The following is an 18,701-nucleotide window of genomic DNA, read 5'->3' as shown; positions in this document are numbered from 1 at the left end:
CTGACAACTGGGAAACACTGGCCTGCGAGCGCCCCAGTTGGAGAAGGTGTCATGGGCTTTGAAGACACTCAAACTCAGGACTCAAGGGAGAAACATGCTAAGAGGAAGGCACGCTTGGCAAATCCACACCGTGATCAACTCCCACCCAGAAACCAATGTCCCCACTGTGGAAGGATGTGTGGATCCAGACTTGGCCTCCACAGTCACTTATGGACTCATTGTTAAAACCGTGTTTATGGAAGACAATCTTACTTGGCTACAAGTGATCGCCAAAGAAGAAGAAGAAGAAGAAGTGCATAGCCCAAATAGCAATGTGAATCAGGGTGATTTGGCTCAGGATCTCACATTCCTGAACTGGAATACTCTCTTGATAGACAAGCATCTTAAAGTGGATCAGGGACCCTCTAAGCTTCCAAGTCACTCTGTGACAGTGCTACAGTGGTCATGAAATGGGCATATCTAAGGATACACTACAATACTTAGAAAAATGATCACAGTATTTTATGCACTACATTATTTTGATAAAAATTTTAAATGTTGTCACCATAATATGAAAGCATAGTTTAAATATCAGAATGCTTCCATCTAGTATGAATACTGGCTGGGAGAAGGAGGCTCCCTTCTTCTTGAGGCTGGCAGTGGATGTTCAGCATTAGTCTCTGTGCCTTTACAACATTCTTCACTGGCTGGCTGCATGGATCTGACATTTAGTCTTTCAAGATGAATAGGCTTATGAAAACCTTGTGCCTTGCTTGGTGAGGCAAGCTTGAGATCTGTCAGCATCTCCATCAATGTGACACAATGCTGGAAGAGGAAGCAAAATGGTCAACAGAGCTTCCTTGGCAAATGACAGAGCCTATTGGAGAGAAACTATCTGGAGTAACATCTGGCCCCCAGCCAGAATCTCTTCCTGGAGAGAGGGAAAGAAGGAGTCTGAGGAAACAAGGAGGGATGATTTGCATGTGCCCAATTCACTCCCCCCGCCCTCTCTATTGCACAACACAATGTAGATATGAAACCCAAGGCCAGAGCTATAGGCATGGGGTAGGGGTTGATTAGCCCTCCAGGCATATCATTTAGTGCCTTCCTTGGTTTTTCAGGGGGAAAGTACATAGTTAGGCCTGAAGGAGCATCTCCACCCCCATCGTTCAGCCCGGACACTGAGGTCCAGCGCTGAGGGCCTTCTGGCGGTTCCCTCGCTGCGAGAAGCCAAGTTACAGGGAACCAGGTAGAGGGCCTTCTCGGTCGTGACGCCCGCCCTGTGGAACACCCTCCCACCAGATGTCAAAGAGAACAACAACTGCCAGACTTTTAGAAGACATCTGAAGGCAGCCCTCTTTAGGGAAGCTTTTAATGTTTAACAGACTACTGTATTTTAATACTTTGTTAGAAGCCACCCAGAGTGGGCAGGGTATAAATAAATTATTATTATTATTATTATTATTATTATTATTATTATTATTATTATTATTTTACTTATGGAAAGCAAGAGAAAGCATGTAGCCTGTATTTCACCTGTTCAGCAAGCATTATACTTGATTTTACCTTCCATCATTTAGGCCTATGAAGGTACAGTGGTACCTTGGGTTACAGACACTTCAGGTTACAGATGCTTCAGGTTACAGACTCCACTAACCTAGAAATAGTATCTCGGGTTAAGAACTTTGCTTCAGGATGAGAACAGAAATCGTGCGACGGAGGTGGTGGGAGGCCCCATTAGCTAAAGTGGCACCTCAGGTTAAGAACAGTTTCAGGTTAAGAACGGACCTCCAGAACAACCCTTTTAAACATGGGGACAGGTAACATTAACACTTGACACAGAATTTGTTAGACCTTTGCTTGCATCATGCATCCAGGATAAGTTGCCATAATTTAAGAAGGAAATAGCCAAATTGGAGAGAATTCAGAGGAAAGCTATAAATATGCTAAACAGTTATTAAGGCATGTTATAAACTTTAAGGGAAGTTGAAAGATTAAATGAATCTTTGTTCACTAAAATTTGCTCTTATCTTTCCATTTCATCTGCTAAGATGTTGGTTCAAAAATCAGGCTTTTGTTTGATCCCATCTTGATTGCTGCAGTGCCCGTCTCTCTGATATTCTTCCTCTTAGTCCTGGATTTGGCAGCTTGTTATCCATTGTCTTGCTTGCATTAAGGGTCAAGACTGCAGCAGGTCTTGAACTGCTCGTAAGTTGACAGGAGTCAGGTAGGAATTTACTGTAACTCGCCATTGGTAAAAGGAGTGCCGTGCAGAGACACCAAGCTCTCTGAACAAGGGATTGTCCTGACACCAACAGGCCAGAGCAGGTCCGATGATACACCCCACTCCCAACAAAATCTTCTGAATGAAGCTTGCCGACTGATCTGAGTATCTGGGTGCTTGCCATTCAGTGTCACAGAAGCTGGGTTCGACAGAAGGCCACACAATTATAGCACTTGAATAAGTTAAAGATGATAATATATTCACATTATGTTCTGTCTTATCATTATCTTGAGAGTAGGCACATCACACCACTTTCTTTTTCTTTCTTTTTCTTTTTTTGTCACCATCTTAAGTTGCCCATTCTAAATTAATTTGATTTTTTCAAATTGCTTCTCCAAAGAATGAGCTCATACAGAATTTGAAAACTTGATACCAGGGATGTCTGTCACAGACGAGCTCCTTTCATCGATAAGGACAAAGCAAACGAAAAAGAATGAGTATGGATAAAGGTTTTAATAAAACTAAGAATGTTTCACTTATTTTAAAATTACAGTGAGGGCGTAAAGTAAAACGAAGAGATATTTTCAACACAGAGCCAATCGTATGATGGGTGCCTCCTTTGCTTTGCATTTATATTACTGTTTCCACTGCCTGACCCTTGCTTTGCCGCACCATAACAAAGTCATGTTGTACAACAGAAATTTAGCAGCCTGTGTCCAAGGAATTGGACTGGAGATGTAAAGAAGGATAGGCAGAACTACACTAAGGACTAACCCTGGCAGAGGAGACTTGCTTGGTGGTTCTGCCACCCTCAGAAGCTTAGGGTGGGGGTGGGCCAGGAGAGGGCATTCTCTGTGGCAGCCCCTAAAGTGTGGAACTTCCTCCCCACAGAGGTGTGTCTAGCAACTGTTACAAGTATGTATTTGAACTCACATGCGTGACCAGCACTCACATGTCTTCACAGACACTAATGAGAGGTTTAGGATGTTTTGCTGGAGTTATAACATGTGTCTGTTATGAACACGTGTCTACCCTCAACCCTATGGCCACAGGAATTTCTTACACAAGAGGACTAAAGAAACCTTGGTTTATTATACTAAATGACAGAATAAATGTAAATACTGCTTCTGACAGCAACATTACAGTTTAAGCAGGCAGCAAACCATACCCTGAGTGGAAGAGCGGAAGAATCCAGTCTGAGATCAGACGGGAACCAGGGTCACAAGAGTTCATAATGGAAGGTCTCCTGTCATATTAGAGTTATGATGATTTTCTTACCTATGCCATGATCTACAGTCATAAGTACAAAATAAGTTCATATGGACACACAGACCTATTCACAATACAGCTTTCAGCAAATGCTGAAGATGCACCTCTTTATGTTTCGGACCCATCGTATTTTCATGTGATTTCATTCTTGGTAATTTAATTTGTTTTAAATGTTGTATTTTAAATTGTTGTAACCCTCCCTGGGACCTTTGAGTGAAGGGCGGGTAATAAATTGAATGATGATTATGATGACGACAACGATATTTGAATGGTGACAAAGCACACCTGTGAAAGAAGAATTAATGGAAGTGAACATTCCTCAGGTCTGGCTCATAAGATCATAAGAGTGCTGCTGGATCAGACCAGAAAGCCATCTACTCCAGCACCCTTCCTAGCAGCTGGCCAGATGCCTCCAGCAGCTGGCCAGATGCCCGGTAGCCCACACCTGGGGGATGAAGGCAGCAGGACTCTCCTTATACTTATTCTTCTGAAATATACTCGGAATCGAGTGTGGATTTCATGCTCTTTATTCAGCTCATAGTAGTGAGGAATGAAAGTTTCCCTAAAATATCTGCTTTATATACATTATTTACACAATGGGCCACACGTGATTGGCTAATTCTGGGATTCTCCTGTAGGCCAATCAGGTTGCGGATTCACTTCCACCTGGAGCTGGATTGGGTGGCTCCTGTGGACCAATCATACTGCTGCATTGTTCTAGGACCAATCAGACTGCTGCATTCTGGATCCTATTGTTCTAGGACCAATCAGACTGCTGCATTCTGAATCCTATTGTTCTAGGACCAATCAGACTGCTGCCTTTTGGATCCTATTCAACTCAGTACATAACATCTTCCAAAAATATAAGAATTAGAACCCTGAGGAAATTTAAAGGTTTTGCCTGGGACTAAAAGGACATCAGAGTTGGTGCCGGGTAATTCTTCCAACAATATCAAACTACTTCAAATAATTGTGGCTTCCTCCCACCCTCAAAAAGAAATCATTGAAACTATAGATCGTTAAAGGTGCTAATAATTATTGGGAGGCCCCTATCCCCCCTCAGAAGGGGGGGGGAGCAGGGAGTCTCCTAACAATTCTCACCACCCTTCACAAGGAACAGTTCCCACGAGTCTGCTTTAAATGTATGGTGCTGATGGGGCCTTACTCCCATGGAACAATAGGATTGCAGCCTTCGTCTTCCTCACCTTCTGCAGTGACAGCAGAAAGGTAGAGGGAGGCCACTACAGGGTGGGCAGGGCGATTCTTATTTGATCACATGTTTGGCATCAAAGCAAGTTCCATTGCTACCTGGTATGTAGTGGAGGGGCAGGGGTGTGCGGCAGAACAGTTCCCTTGCCTTCCAGCTGTTAAGGACTCCACCCATTCCGCTCTGACCCAACTGATTAGCCAGTGTTTCTGCTACTGTGGGTGCTGAGCACGTTTCAGCCTGCTTTCTCCTCACCTCCCCGTGGACCAGCTTCTTGCATGAACAAATGGTCTGGCACTCAGGTGGGACAGATCCTTTGGGTAATGCAATGTGTCCAGCAAGCTCATACGATCCAAAATTTAAAAGTTCTGGGAGAAACAAAAAGTAGCATAAAATGAAACAGAATTCCAAACAACCTTATCCTTGAAAGGCACACATAAGATCAATAATCTACCTTGCAGTTGTAAGGGTCTCCTCTAAGCTGTTCAATGACAGGCAAAATCACAGAGGAAAAAGTTACATTTTATCCCCTGGGAACAGGGAGGGGAAGACTGACAGGTGGTGAGGGACAGCTGTCTCCCTAGTGGCTTGTCAGACTACACACACATTCACTCTGATCAGCTATTATTTTCAATGCAAGGAAGAAGAGTTAAAAGGTGCTAAAAGAGAGCCAGTGTGGTGTAGTGGTTAAGAGCGGTAGTCTCGTAATCTGGTGAACCGGGTTCGATTCCCCGCTGCTCCACATGCAGTTGCTGGGTGACCTTGGGCTAGTCACACTTCTCTGAAGTCTCTCAGCCCCACTCACCTCACAGAGTGTTTGTTGTGGGGCAGGAAGGGAAAGGAGAACGTTAGCCGCTTTGAGACTCCTGAAGGGGAGTGAAAGGCGGGATATCAAATCCTGCTTGGCAGGGGGTTGGACTCGATGGCCCTTGTGGTCTCTTCCAACTCTATGATTCTATGAACTCTTCTTCTTCTTCCTGCTAGGGAGAAGGGGGAAGGCTAATCTTGTATACAGTGGTACCTAGGGTTAATAACTTAGTGCGTTCCAGAGGTCCGTTCTTAACCTGAAACTGTTCTTAACCTGAAGCACCACTTTAGCTAATGGGGCCTCCCGTGTTGCCGCACTGCCACCGTGTGATTTCTGTTCTCATCCTGAAGCAAAGTTCTTAACCCGAGGTACTATTTCTGGGTTAGCGGAGTCTGTAACCTGAAGCATAGGTAACCCGAGGTACCACTGTATTGGAGAAAAATGAAAGGTGCATGGCATGACAGCTTCTTTGCAATGGAGAAACCTGTCTTTTGTTTATGTTGGGGACAGACATCACAGAGCCCTCCAGATGACTACAGTTCCCATCAGCCCCAGCCAGCAAGGCCAAGAGTGATGAGTGGTGGGAGTGGGAGTCCAACAACATCTGGAGAGTGACAGATAGGCTACAGATAACACTCACCCATCCATGAGTCTTGATAGGTATTTTATGATTGTTCTCCAAATGGTGTTGAATTTCACTGCTGATGAACAAAAGTGAGGTGCCTGTCTCTGATAATTTGGGATTATTGAATATGCACATGCATATTTGGATGCAAATATACACTACGCTATACCAAAGTGGCACTTAAATGGCTTTTTTTTTCTGGACCTGTTTGCAAATTCCAGTATGCCCCTACCACCAGGAGCTATGCTTCAGATTTGCAAAGGTAGATCCTAAAGCTTACTGTCAGATTCCAGCTATTTCCAGTATTCAGCAGGAATGAAGGATGAATTCCCCTCAGCTCATTTGGAACTGGTTCCAGACTTAATAAGCAGCAGTCAGTGAGGGCTCCTCACTGGAGAAGGGAAAGCACCATCTAGCTGAGAAGGCAATGGTGCAGCCCGGCTGGATTCATCAGTGAAATAATCCCTGCCACCTTCACATGTGACCAGCAGCCCAAATGATCATTTCCAGCTACATCTAAAGCAAAATCACTCAATCAAATGCCAGAAAGAGACTGTCTGGAGCTTTGAAAACCATCACAAACCAAACTCCCAACCAGTTATCTCTTCATTCACCAAAGCAGCCTTTGTGATCCTGCAAAGTTAGGCTGCAGCTACAGAAGATGCAGCAGCCGCCCTTGCCTCTCTCCACCTGGCTTGGGGTGGGGCCTGACAGGCTCGGAAGGGCTGCTGCTGCTGCTGCTGCTGCTGCTGCCCAGGAGGACTGCCTGCTGAGGGCCTCTCTCCACCTGGCTTGACGGGCTTCACAAGGACTGCGGCTGCTGCTCAGCAGAGAGGGCTCCTCTTTTAAATTGTTTTTAATTTCTATCTGGTTTTAAATGAGACCATCTTGGCTGTGAGCCCTGGAAGACCTGCCCCCTGCCTTGCTGGCCTTTTCCCATCTAGCCTGGGAGAATGGAGTGCTGACTGACTCCAGCTACAAAAGCTGCAGCTGTTGAAGAGATTCTTGGGCTGGAGTATTGTTTACGGGAAGTTGAGAGAGCTTGTTGCTGTTATTGATATTATTGTTATATCTTTAGTTTTAGATCTTATGATTGACGTGGAAATCGTTTCCATTTGGTTGTGTACTTTTTGATGTGTTTTATTTATTGTTTCTTCTGTTATGTTTGTAATTAGGTAAATCTTGTCATGTTGTAAGCCTCCTTGAGCATAGTTTCAACTATGGAAAGCTGCATTCAAATAAAATGATGATAACGATGATTGATGATGATGAAGAAGACCTCCCTGGACCCAAAAGTGTTTAGTTAATATCACTCAGTGGGACAAGGTTGCAGTCGAGAAGATGGTGGCATTCCAACTTCAGGCATGCTTAGAGGAAATTGATTACTTGGATCCATTCCAGTCTGGCTTCAGGCATGGTCATGGCACTGAAATGGCCCTGGCCTCCCAACTTCATGACATTTGTCAGGTGAGAGATGGGAAACTGTGGCCCTGCTCATTCTCCTCGATATCTCAGACACGGTGACTGATCACCCAATAGTACCATGGGGAGTCAGGTATGGGAGTCAGGTATATCTGCTGTCCCATCCTTATTCCATTTTTGACCTCTCCACCTCTGGCCATGCCCACCTCTCCCCACAATCACTGAGATGCATGACATTTTTGTAAACTGCCACAAGATTTGTTTGTTTGTTTCACAATCAATTGATGTATAACTTTTATGAAATAGAGAAAATAAATAATCCTCCCCAAGCTCATGCTGCAGGTGGTAAACCAACATTTCCCAAACTCTCAATATGTCAACCCCTGACAACCCAGCACCCATCCATTCAAACCCATCAGTACACAACAAGGAGATGCAAACGAGCAGAAGGAAGCAGGATAGAAAAGGGGCCAAAGGAGAGGAGGGAATAAAATCTCAAGCAACCTAGCCCATCCTCACCTGGGGTACTATGTCATTTGCCCACCTGTGCCTCTCGCCTGTGGGTGCTGACTCTCACCAGACTGACAGACTCCCACTCTGTCAACACTAGGGGAAAACATGCATCAACATTTCTCACCGAAAAAGAGAGAGATCAGGCACTCAGTGATCAGCACTATATACACAGGCATACCTGTAACAGGATCTTACAGAAAATGTAATGTTGGGGTGGTGGAGCCCTCATTTCAATGCAGTTTGCATGGAGACCTGGACTGTTGTTATGGTTACCTTTGTAAGCTTTAAAAAATAATAATAAAATGATGGAGCTATTTATTCCACAGAAAAGGAATCTCTAATTGATTCACCTTCTTATGACTTCTTCCACAAACATACCATCCTTCAACATCTTTTTCTTGAGAAAATCTTTGTCAATACAGCTATAAGTTTGAACTTGATATCAACTTCAGTTTGAGGAAAACCTGCTCAGCCTGAAATGCAGAGGGAAAGATGATCTGTTTGAACTGGATTGTAGTGACCCTCTGCATGTGTTTCAGCTTGTTGATTTTTACTCTTGGTTGTAGGGCAGTCTGCACAATTCATGCAGCTGCCTGTAAGCTTTGCGGCTGATACAGGTGAGCCAATTTTTTCTGAACTGCGGAGTCATTTTGCATGCCTCCAATTCTGAGTTTGTTTCTCTTCTATTCATTTCAAGGGAGCTGGTGCAAGAGCAGGAGAGCAGTGAGTGGATTGTCCCCAGGAAATTCTTTCAGCACATTTGTATGGGCAGAACTGTGATACTTGAATGAATAATAGAATCCCAGATTGTAGAGTTGGAAGGGATCGTGAGGGTCATCTAGTCCAACCCCACAGTGCAGGAATATTTTGCCCAGTGACCCTGAGATTAAGAGTCTCATATTCTACCGACTGAGCTGTCCCAGCACCTTTACACCTGACACAATAACCAGGGCTCACGCCAGGCTCTCATAGCAGATTACAGTTTAAACCTGCAATCCTTTGTATCAAGGGCTGGGAACCTTTTTCAACCCAAGAACCACATGGCCGTGGTGGATGGAGCCAGAGGCAAAAGTAGGTAGAGCAGTGAATGGAATTTTTACTTTTGTGCCCTAGGCTCATTTCTACACATAACCTTCTCCATCCTGCATCCAGACAAGCATTATAAAAAAATTAAAAAGCTCAACTTTTGTGTCTGGATTTTCACTTTTTGAAATATGGCAACCCTAAATTAGCTACCCCTCCCAGTTTGGTGTCATCTGCAAATTTGATGAGCATTCCTTCAATTCCTTCATCCAGGTCATTTATAAATACATTGAACAACAATGGTGCTGAGACGGCACCCCACTTCTCACTTTTTTCCAAGCTGTCGAGGAACCTTTAGCATTCTTTGGGTCTGGTCAGTCAACCAGCTACAAATCTGCCTAACAGTAACCTTATCCAGCCTACATTTTACCAGCTTTTCTGCAAGAATATCATGGGGGACTTTGTCAAAAGCTTTACTGAAATCAAGATACACTGCGTTCACAGCCTTCCCCTGATCCACCAAGCTCGTAATGAGATTCATCTGGCATGACTTGTTTTTGAAAAAGCTGTGATTCTAAAATGTTTCAAGTTAAGCATATAGTTGCTGAAATCTGTAAATTTAAGCATATTTGCTATTTAAACCCTGTATTTATCCATTATGTACCGTACTTAAAATCTTGCTTAAGTTTGTTCTATGTGCCTTGCTGTACTTTTGCTCACTTACTGTGAGCACCTCAGTTTTCAGAACCTTGAAACCAAAAAAAGTATTTGCTGGTGAAGGTAAATGTGCCATCAAATCTAATGCGCACTTTAATTTTCGCAACGTAATTTGGACAAAAAAGGTGAGCATTAGATTTGAGTAAATATGGTAGTACGTTCCTAGCTGCTTTTAGCTGTGCTGTGGAATTAGTCTCATGATTCTGTAATCTCAATCCTATAATTTCAAATCCCCTTGATTTCCCCATATAATTACCGTATTTTTTGCTCCATAACACTCACTTTTTTCCTCCTAGAAAGTAAGGGGAAATGTCTGTGCGTGTTATGGAGCGAATGCCTATGGATGGCGGGGGGATCTGCTGCAGTCGTGAGCAGAGGATCCACGGTTCCCCTTCCTTCCCTCCTCCGTGGTTACAAAGCATGGATCCACATGGATCCTCAGGATTTTTGCATTGGGCTACCCCAAACTCACCGTCAGATCACATGTCTGTGGCCACAGCATGAACCACAAAAATCATACATCCACTGTTTCGTTTAGAATATTTTTTTTCTTGTTTTCCTCCTCTAAAAACTATGTGTGTGTTATGGTCGGGTGTGTGTTATAGAGTGAAAAATACGGTAACCAGAAAACAATTCATTAGCTGTATAACAATACAGAATGGCGTGACTGAATATGCACATTTTATGTAATCTTACATGTGTGTCTTCCTGTAGGTCATACTGATGTTTCAATGTGCCCAGTGCAGAATGTCGATTATTTGGAGTGAGGCAAGAGTAAGAACCCTGTCCTATGAACGGCATATATCCTGAACCAGAGAGTCTAATAGCAGGAGGACCCATTCTCCTTTCTTTCTGTGCCTCTGTGGCAGCATCTCAGAGGGCAGTTGCTGGTGGCTTGTGCTGTGCTTCCAGGACCTCTGCTACCTATGTCCAGAGGGTGGACGCCAGAAAGGAAGAGGGTTCCATCAGGCCCTGTTTAGCTGCTGACTCTGGTCTGCTTCTTCAGCCTGAGTAAGCTGTCTCTCAGGCACAGGGTTGACTGAGCTGCTGATGGCCTTCCAGCCCAACACTTGACCGCTTGCCAGCCTGTTTGCCCCTAGAGCACCAGACCTGACCCTTTTAAACTGAAAAAATCCTAATGGAAATGGATGCAGTTATTCTGAGTCACTCCAGACATGAGTCTCACCTCTAACACTAACCCCAACCTCACCCCACAGGATGCCAGAACGACACTTTCAGCTCCAACATGCATGACACTCTGGATCTAGATTAGCTCCACCTTGTGTGCCTATAGTGACTGCCTGCACAATTTCCAGCATTCCCACATCAGGATCTTGGTTTTTACCCTTAGGAGTAAAAACAAAAACAAAAAACCCTACTTCCGTAGGAAAAAAAGGTGGGGGGAGCCCAGCAAGTCACCCAAGCCAAACCCTGTGCCTGTGATAGACATGTTGAAGAATGCCTGTCAAGGCACAAGATGCCTGGCACACCAGAGACTGTGATTGAGCAAATATAATATGATACCTGCTGTCAGTTTCTGGAGTGGCAAGCCTGGGAAAAGCTCTGCCTCCCATGATAGCTAATCCACAGTTCACAGGGGCATTGACTAAGGGCCAAACTAGACAGGATGGCAGCAGATCTGTTTGTTTAAACCAGGATGCTGCCCCAGTCACATTGTAAGACTCTGGGCCTGATTTTAACAGCAAAAGGGAATATATGCATGTGTGTATGTGGTCAAAAGTTATTAGTTAAACTCTCCTCTGTCCACACTTTACCTGTGAAAGCTTCAGGACAGATAAAAAGAAGTTCTTCCTCACACAGCCAAGAGTTAAACTATAGAATTTGTTGCCAGAGGATCTGAAGGTGGTTACCAACCTTGATGGCTTTAAAAAGGAATTAAATAAACTCAAGGGGGATAGGGCTGTCAGTGACTACTGGTCATGGTGACTATGATATGCCTTTGAGCACCATTTTCTGGGGAGCAGCAGTGGGGCAGGCTTATTGCTTTCATGTTCTGCTTCTGGGCTTCCTGCTTCAGCGTCTGTCTCCCTGGGCACTGATGTCCTAAGAAAAGCTCCAAAGCCAGAAGTAAGTTTAGCTGGGGGGGGGGGGGACACTGGCTACAGAGATGTAAGCAGGAGGCAGGGAGAGGAGTTTGCACCTCACTTCTGTAGCCCTTTTCCATCTAAATTCAGATCCCCCCAACCCAACCTTTCCACATAACTGGCTTTAAATGCACAGATCTGCTGCCATGACATCGAACTCCAGCTTCCCTCTGACAATGAGCAAGGAATGAGGTTTTGAAGCTCCTGGCAATCCTAGGGGGTGGGTAGTGTTCGAGGCAGGGCTTTCTTCAGCCAGAACTCACAGGAACTCAGTTCCAGCACCTCTCAGGTGGGCGCCATAAGAGAACAAGTGAGGAGTTTATGGTGAGTTCTGGCACCTCTTTTCCTAAAAAAATAGCACTGGTTAGAGGCAACGATTTATAGGGCCCATTTGCTTGTGAGGAAACGTGTTATTGTAATATAAGTTCACCTACAAATAACCATGTAGTGCATAATAGGAGAACATGCATGAGAACATAGGAAATGGCCCTGTGTTAAGTCAGACAATGAGTCCATCTAGGTCTGCAGAGTCTACACTGGTTTGTAGCAGCTCTCCAGGTTTTCCCACCAGGGAATCTCCCAGCTCTTTCTGGAGATGCCAGGAATGGAGCCTGCAACCTTCTGCATGGAAAGCAAGTGGAGCCACAGCTGTCTGAGCCTGGTAATGGAAAAACAACATCTCATTCAGCTATCCTAAAAGCTATTTATCAATCCCAAAATCAAGACTGATGCAACCTTCTTCTGTAGTAAAGCAGAATATATCAAAATGTGTCTCTCTGCTACTTCTCTTTTACTGGCCATGACACAAAAGAATGCAGGGCATGTAAATCTGCCAGTTAATAAACCCAAAGAATGCTTTTCTCGGCTGAGTAAAGACTAGACATAAACTGATGATCAGCTAACCTCAGCTTGAGCAGATGCCCACAAGATTTGGTGACATCTCCATCAAAGGAAGGAAGCAACCTACAATGCGAAGCAAGCAGAGGAAAATGTGATTGTATTGGGATATTTCACAGATAGAATCCGAAATATTGTTGACGTTAAACCTCCACTTACTCAATGCAATTATGAAGTTTGCCAGAAGATGGCACTCTCTCCTTTCATTTGTTGAAATGCCCCCTTAATTCAAAATGTGAACCAAGTAACTACAGCAGTGGCTTCTGTTCGATTCAATTATTCAAATTAATGCCCTGCTCCCCCCCCCCCATTTTTCATGAACGGTAGTACCTCAAGAGTCCTACAGTTGGGTTAGAAATATAATGGGAAATAAAAACATTTGGACAGGGATCCAAGGATGCTGTTGTGTAGGCAGAAAGAGCTTTGTGCTAAAGGAGAGAGTGCTCTGTGCTCCGCTATTGCCAAGTGCCCACACACCACAGCATGCAGAGATCACAGAATTGAGACCTGCAAAATCTCAAAAGCTAGAGGAATTGTCCAATAACAACATGTTTAATCAGAAGCAATAGCCATTGAGTTAAATGCGATGCACTCACAAGTGTGCATAACATTGCAGGCTAAAATTTCCAGTATCTAAGGGTGATTCTTCAGTGCCCTTTCTAGCAGCTTGCCTTTGAAATGACTATCAGAACAAAAATTAATTATGCAAAACAAGGGAAATCATGCCAATGCAGATAATTTGCATAATTTGCACATGAACCCTTTTTCTTGGAGCAGAATTTGAGCTGCCTCAGTGCTGAAATGTTATTATGTTTTTAGTGCAGAATACATAGTGACACAAGCTTCCATTGTCCTGGATTTATTCCCTAAACATGCACAGAAGCCAGCGTCCTAACAGTAAGAGCATTAATGCCCACCCAGGACTGCATCCCTTTAGATGTTCTAAGAAACCCAGGTCCACATACGCTACATATCTGGTTTGAGCATTTCAAGTTCACTTTGTGATGAGCATATTTTTACACAGCTGCTCACGCCTTACCTTTCCACTGATCTGGATCATCCCACAGATGCATTTTTCTCTGAAAAAAATCCAGGTTTTAATTAGCCACTAAAGCCTAACATTTACTTCTGAGTAAACTTGTACAGAATTGTGCTGTACTAAAAAGAAACATCTGGTCAAGCAGGATAGTCACAAAGCATAATGGGGGGGGGGAGGGGAATGAGGTGGGAGAGTCATCATGCAGTAACGTACCACATGGGGGAAGATCACAATTTTAAATTTACAAGGAAGTGCTTACATAGGGGATTATTTTTTTATAATGCCATGGTCCACTTCAATATTTTGCCACCTCATTTTGGTACATGTGTAGATGAAACCTCAATGTTTTGGGACCATATCATCACCAAAGCAACTTATCTTACAGGATGGTTGCAACCTTAAATGAGGTAACAACTGTATGGCCCTTTATATGCTACAGTGGAAATGATGGGGGTGGGGGAGAGAGAGCTGTGCTCCAACAGGGAATGTGCAGAGCAGGCTCTGTTCTGCATGTAGCCCTTCTGGACAATTAAAAGCCCACTAAACAACTGTTTGGTGTCACCTTTTGGTGAATGTAGCCTCTTACCTGTGCAAGTTGATGGGATTTTTTTTTTAAAGGGCTCAACTTGCACAGCTGCAGTTGCTTGATTGGTTTGGGGTACCAAAAGTACAATTCTCTTCCAGCTGGAGATATGCAGTGGATCTATACACGGGGGGGGGGGAGCTATAAATAAATCTGAAACTAAATTGTTTTAACAAAAGAAGAAAAATGCTATGGAAAAATGCATCAAATTTTTTTTTGCTCTCCAGTGCCATCTGGTGTTGCATGTTTATAATGCATCCAAAACGCTGTTTTTTACTAATGCAGCTAAGTCCCTACATGCAGAACCATACAACCCTCAGCTAGATTCAAGGTGCTGGATTTTAAGCTTTTCTGGTTATGATTGATCATGATTCATAGGTCATGCAAAGCTCATTTTATACATGCCTGTTCACACCAGTGTATGCAGCACAGTCACCTAAGGATTCACAGCTGGATGACTGAATTTGCTTCATTGAAGAGCATTGTGTCATGTTTTGGATGCGTTATTCCAGAGCCAAAATAAACATTAAAAATATTTGTAATTTTCCAAAATATATTTTGCTTGGCTTCTATATGGAATATGAAATATGAAATTCACATTTTGAATCAGAAAAACTTACTGCTTTAGATGTGTTGGCCTCTTGTGATTGTTCCAGTAGTAAACTTAATCTAAATCTCACAAGCTGTCAAAAATACTAAAATACCCCTGCAAGTCATCCATCAAAGACTGTCAGTTACTCTGGCTGTCATTATTGCATGCCAAACCTCAAAACCCATTTTGTGCAAATACCGTTGCATGTCAGTTATCAAAGACTGTGAAATGTAGATTTAAGACATTTCTAGGCTGCTTTCCACAAAAGCACCCAAAGCAGTCTATACAAAATATATTAAAGGTAAAGGGACCCCTGACCATTAGGTCCAGTCATGGCCGACTCTGGGGTTGCGGCACTCATCTCGCTTTATTGGCCAAGGGAGCTGGCGTACAGCTTCCGGGTCATGTGGCCAGCATGACTAAGCCGCTTCTGGTGAACCAGAGCAGCGCACGGAAACGCCGTTTACCTTCCCGCCAGAGCGGTACCTATTTATCTACTTGCACTTTGACGTGCTTTCAAACTGCTAGGTTGGCAGGAGCAGGGACCAAGCAACGGGAGCTCACCCCGTCGCGGGGATTTGAACCACCAACCTTCTGATCGGCAAGTCCTAGGCTCTGTGGTTGAACCCACAGCACCACCCGCGTCCCTACAAAATATATTAGCAGTAGCTAAAAGCAGCCAACAGCTTGTCAGCAAAATGCAAGGCAGAACATAGGTTCTTACAAAAAGAGAGCAAAGGAGAACTGCTCTTCACTTCAGGAGGCAGATCCTTCCAGAGCCCAGGCCTAGAACTACAGCAGGAAATGCCATACTCGGAGCCATCACGGTTCTAATCTGACCCATGGAAGTTACCCAAAATTGGGTTTGATCTCCCAACTGCAGCTGGTGTGTGAGCTTAAATATGGAAGTAATGAATATCTTTACATTTCAACTGACAAATACTGTAAAATATCAAATAACTGAAATCACATATCATTGGATGTCAAATGCAGATATAAAATACTCATCAAATATTTCCAGTTACAGATAGGTAGCCGTGTTGGTCTGCCATAGTCAAAACAAAACAAATTCCTTCCAGTAGCACCTTAAAGACCAACTAAGTCAGTTCTTGGTATGAGCTTTCGTGTGCATGCACACTTCTTCAGATACACTGAAACAGAAGTTTCCAGACCCTTCTATATAGTGAGAAGGTGGGGAGGGGTATTACTCAGAAGGGTGGTGGGAATGGGTGATTGGCAGGCTCATCACAGCTATCTGCCAATCACCCATTCCCACCACCCTTCTGAGTAATACCCCTCCCCACCTTCTCACTATATAGAAGGGTCTGGAAACTTCTGTTTCAGTGTATCTGAAGAAGTGTGCATGCACACAAAAGCTCATACCAAGAACTGACTTAGTTGGTCTTTAAGGTGCTACTGGAAGGAATTTGTTTTGTTTCATCAAATATTGTGAATCATATTCAGTCAACATCAAAATCCACAGAAGGGAATTCTGGAGAGTAAATTCATTCCAGCTCCAGCTCATTCACGCAGGCACACTCACACTAACTTCACTGCTTATTATTCCAATCATTAAACGATGATCATGCATAAAGAACCCGTCCCTGTCTCCAAGGATCTCACTATCCTCATTGTAAACTGGCAAGAGAGTGTATTTTAACACAATGGCTTCATGCTTTTCACATTTAAATAATGTTTTCAAGTACATAGGTTGGCAAAGGAACATGGTTGCATTGTTTGCTCACCAGCCAGTGATGCTAGGCACAATCTATTGTGATGTTCATAGCGCACAATGCATTTTCATGTGAATCATATTCACTGCTCTAACTTCCCTTTCTCTGCTTTTGAGCATATGCGCCTAGAAAAATTGTCTGCGGAACATTCATAGCCCTTAACAAAACATTATTTTTCTTCGTTACATAAATCAGGCACTGAGTGGCACCTTTTACCATTTTAAAATGGCTTCTCTCATATTAAACACAATAATGGGTTTGCCTTACAGCTTGTGTGTTATATTCCTCAGTATATTCTCTGATGTAGGGAAAAGGTGATTGTCTCTGTTATCTGTTTGCTATCTGTGGAGGGATTAGAGTCATCATGAGCCCCTCTAAGCTTTGAATAAACAATGCTTTATTGGTTCATGTCACTGAAGGCTGAACACAAATGAGCTGAGTAAGACATCAAACCATCCTCTTTGCTAAAAGCTTTGAGGGTCTGCTCTGTTGCACAGTATAAGTTGTGGACAGACAGAGCCTTAACTCATTCAGAAATTCTAACAAATGCTTAGTAGAATTTGTTTAAAATCAAGACTAGACCTTCCCTTTTCCAAGCATGCAGATACGTAAGTCCTCATTAGTGATGAGCAATTCCAGCTCAGGAGGTTTTCTGAATGTCCCACAGGCTCCACCCCCTTCGTGTACTTAGCCTAGCCTACAAGGAACTGCTAAAATGGCAGAGGCAGGGGCAGGGGCAGCCCCTTCCTCCTCTTTCCTGGTATGCTGCTTGCTAGTATTCCAGACACCAGGAAGGAAGATGGAGGAAAGGGGCCAGGGGGGCGGGACGGCCTCTCAGGCCTCTTTTTTGCAGTCATTGCAGTTGTAGCTGCTGCCAGGCCAGGTGGTAGGCAGGCAGTTTCCATCCTGCTTGGATTAATAATAATATAAATAAATTTTATTTATATCCCGCCCTCCCCAGCCGAAGCCAGGCTCAGACAACAGTAAAATGATAAAACATTCTAAAATCATTTCATTATAAAATTAATTCCAATCAGATTAATGGCAACCATTGGGCTAGAGTTCTGTGAGGATTTCCAAAGGAGGGAGTCAGGCTGTGCCCTGGCCAAAGGCCTGGCGGAACAGCTCTGTCTTGCAGGCCCTGCGGAAAGATGTCAAGTCTCGCAGGGCCCTAGTCTCTTGTGGCAGAGCATTCCACCAGATCAGAGCCACAGCCGAAAAAGCCCTGGCTCTAGTTGAGGCCAGCCTAACCTCTCTGTGGCCTGGGACCTCCAAGATGTTTTTGTTTGAAGACTGTAAGTTCCTCTGTGGGACATACCAGGAGAGGCGGTCCCGTAGGTACGAGGGTCCTAGGCCATATAGGGCTTTGAAGGTTAAAACCAGCACCTTAAACCTGATCCTGTACTCCACCGGGAGCCAGTGCAGCTGGTATAGCACCGGGTGAATGTGATCTCGCAGCGAGGACCCCATAAGGAGTCTCGCCGCAGCATTTTGCACCCGCTGGAGTTTCTGGGTCAGTCTCCAGGGCAGCCCCACGTAGCGCGAGTTACAATAATCCAGTCTGGAGGTGACCGTCACGTGGATCACAGTGGCTAGGTCAGGGCGAGAGAGGTAAGGAGCCAACTGCTTAGCTTGGCGGAGATGGAAAAATGCTGCCTTTACGGACGGTGCTGGCAATAATAGCACCCCTGCAAGAGATGGGAGTTGCCCCCCCCCCCCAATCCCATATTATCCCGACCCAGCCAAAGGACCTCTGTCTTCGAAGGATTTAACTTCAACCGGTTCCCACGTAACCATCCAGCCACAGCTTCCAAACATTAAGACCTGAGCTGGAGAAGAGTCCTGGGAGGATAAAGAGTCGTGATGCACGCTGGGCAAATGAATAACTCAAGCAAGAGCCCTGTTCATTTTGGAAGCATCTCTGGGCTTCGTCTTCTGCTTCCCTCTGACCCATTTCTCCACTGA

The 18,701-nt window shown here is 44.2% G+C and overlaps 1 long non-coding RNA gene across 4 annotated transcripts; it reads right to left on the bottom strand.

Moving 5' to 3' along the window:
* Positions 1–547: 547 nt before the first annotated feature.
* On the bottom strand, positions 548–16,701 carry LOC309348563. Of its 4 annotated transcripts, none has more exons than XR_014159482.1 (8): positions 16,602–16,701; positions 14,415–14,531; positions 13,829–14,261; positions 12,796–12,855; positions 8,226–8,329; positions 4,935–5,047; positions 3,372–3,493; positions 548–804 (listed from the first exon to the last, which is right to left on the bottom strand). It is a non-coding gene; the product is annotated as an uncharacterized lncRNA (long non-coding RNA). The 4 variants fall into 4 exon arrangements; XR_014159483.1 differs by having other exon boundaries at positions 13,829–13,868; XR_014159484.1 differs by having other exon boundaries at positions 3,372–3,449; positions 13,829–13,868.
* Between the last annotated feature and the right edge of the window lie 2,000 nt (positions 16,702–18,701).

Source organism: Podarcis erhardii (assembly GCF_964252035.2).
Source record: "Podarcis erhardii genome assembly, chromosome: 8".
NCBI lineage: Eukaryota > Metazoa > Chordata > Lepidosauria > Squamata > Lacertidae > Podarcis > Podarcis erhardii.
This window is presented reverse-complemented; position numbering and strand designations above follow the sequence as displayed.